A 2564-nucleotide genomic window follows, 5' to 3' on the forward strand; every position below is an offset into this window, starting at 1 on the left:
AGTTTAAGTTCTTAAAACATCTAATTCGTATCCTGAATAAGTTGAAATTTGTATGAAAATTTAAGTGGACCAATATATCGATAATCTAAGTGAATTGTTTAATTCTTAATGTGAAATTAAGCTCAACAGTACTAGTGACTTGTCAAAAACTGATATGATCCTCTAATGCATACTCAAATAAAAATATTGTATGTAAATATGTTTGTACATATTTCTTTACTGCTTTATATTTTCAGAAAATACAAAAAGATTCTGATTTCTGCTTTACTTTTGACAACTGATGTCTGAGATGCTGAGTTTCAAAATCTGAGTAAGCTGATTGTGTTTCTGAAAATAAAACAAGTTCATTAATTTGAAACTTGAATTAAAAACAAAATCAAAAACAGTTTGTGATATCTCCAAGGTCATTAAGTTGGACTTGGATAATTAACTGTGGGGGTTCTGGATGCTTATATTGTTAAAGAGTCAGTTTACAATCCTGTTTGTTGTAATTGCAAATTATCTGTAATTTGATGATAGGGGAAGTGATTAAATGGTTTATATTGCCAGAATACGATTTCTGAATGTTTAAAATGTTGTTACTTATGACTGTATGAGTGATTGTAGATAGTCCAGACTACGATCCCGAGAGCAGAGTCTAAGGGAGAGTCTGAAGACAAGCTGGAAGTTAGGAGGAGCTTGTAGCTGGAAAGCTAGGTGTCGATCCCTAAAAAGCACGGAAGCTTGACGAAAAGGGGAGCCTTATGGTGAAGCTGTTGATGATAGAGCCAGTGATGAGATTCTGGTTTAAAAGTCAAAGAGTGAAGCTGATCAAAGATTGAGATTGAAGGATGGTTATAATGTTACAATCTAAGTAAGAATGGAGAATGATCAAGACTGAAGAGGTGTCATGACAGAGTCTAGACACTGAAGACTTCGTCAATATCCGAGGGGGAGTCTGTTAGTGCATCACGTCTATTGACTTCGTCTTGTATCATGTAATAGAATAGGTTAGGATAATCAGTGCACGAGGTTCGAGAAACAGTTGTTAGAAAACTAGAGTGTGATTTCGCTCATAATGGTCCAAGACCATTTGGAGCGAAATCAGAAGAATGTGATTTCGCCTGAAATGACCAAAGGTCATTTGGAGCAAAATCAGAAACTTCTGATTTCGCCCGAAAGGCATTTGGTCATTAGGAGCGAAATTAGCTCTACTATATATAGTGCACTTGTTTGTTTCATTTGGCACGGATTCAGAAATTGTAACGAAGTGCTGCCAAACTGTTCTCAGGTTGTAATCAGTGTTAAATCAATACAAGAAACATTATAATTACTTTGAGCATCTGTTTCATTGATTCCGCCTTTGAATCGGATTAACAACTCTTCTGATCGACTCATTCGGGTTCAACAACGATCCTACAAGTGTGCCACTGAAAATTGGTTTGGGCAATTTCCTCAATTTGATTATAAATTTCATTTGGGTGACGATTACCTAAAAGTCCCCCGGAGCTGGAGTCAAGTGTTTGTCTTGTCTGTGGCAGTAACCCATTATAGAAAGTGGATACTTCTTGCCATACCGCAAGACCATGATGAGGACACTTTCTTAGCAGCTCCTTGAACCTTTCCCAAGTTTCATATAAGGATTCCCCATCCTCTTGTGAATATGTGTTAAATTCAGTCAATAATTTAGCCGTTTTAGCAGGAGGGAAGTACTTATATAAAAACTTTTGGGCTAGTTCATCCCAGGTGTTTACCGAGCCAACTGGGAGGGTATTAAGCCAAGCCTTAGCTCGGTCATTTAGCGAAAATGGAAACATTCGAAGGCGGATGGCGTCATTTGATGCTCCGTTGATCTGAAAAGTATCACATATTTCCAAGAAGTTAGTGATATGTAAATGGGGATCTTCGTCCGCAAGCCCATGGAAGGTTGCGGAGTTTTGGAGCATTTGTATCAAATGCGGCCGAAGTTCGAAGTTGTTGGCCTCGACATTCGGTGCATTGATAGCGGCGCCGAGATTACCTACGGTAGGTCGTAGATAATCCATGAGGGTACGTTGATCCGCCATTGGAAGTGTGTCCCCCGAAACTTTCTCTTGGTTTTTAGTTTTAAATCTTTTTCTTAGAAAGCGTTCGGGTTCGTCTAGAGGTTCTTTTATGTCTCTACTAGAACTGGAGCTCATACACTGCGTAGAAAGTTCAGATGTGGCGCCTAGGTTCCAAGTCCTGCAATAAAAACAAAAAAGAACCTTGGTTAGAAGTTTCACCACGGCCCCGTGCTCAGATGAACACGGCCCGTGGTCGGAGATACAGTAATCGTTTTTCGGATCCCTGTTACTGGGGAGCTCGACACGGCCCCGTGCTGCACCAACACGGCCTCGTGCTCAACTCTCTGTAACTCGGAAAGTAAAAACTGTCGGTAACAACGCTAGGCACGGCTCGTGTCCGACCAAGCACGGCCCGTGCTGAGCTCTGCAGAAACTGAAAATTTAAGAAAAATCCTAAAAAAAAGAAAAATAAGAAAAACGATTAGGCCGTTGATTCCTAACTTTCTTAAAATCCTTGTGTCCCCGGCAGCGGCGCTAAAA

The 2564-nt window shown here is 39.9% G+C and overlaps 1 non-coding gene across 1 annotated transcript; it reads left to right on the forward strand.

The window, feature by feature from the left end:
• The first annotated feature begins 1560 nt into the window (after positions 1 to 1560).
• On the forward strand, positions 1561 to 1667 carry LOC118489502. The gene has a single exon (XR_004887522.1). It is a non-coding gene; the product is annotated as a small nucleolar RNA R71 (small nucleolar RNA).
• The last annotated feature ends 897 nt before the right edge of the window (positions 1668 to 2564 follow it).

Source organism: Helianthus annuus, chromosome 17 (assembly GCF_002127325.2).
Source record: "Helianthus annuus cultivar XRQ/B chromosome 17, HanXRQr2.0-SUNRISE, whole genome shotgun sequence".
NCBI classification, from domain to species: Eukaryota; Viridiplantae; Streptophyta; class Magnoliopsida; order Asterales; family Asteraceae; genus Helianthus; species Helianthus annuus.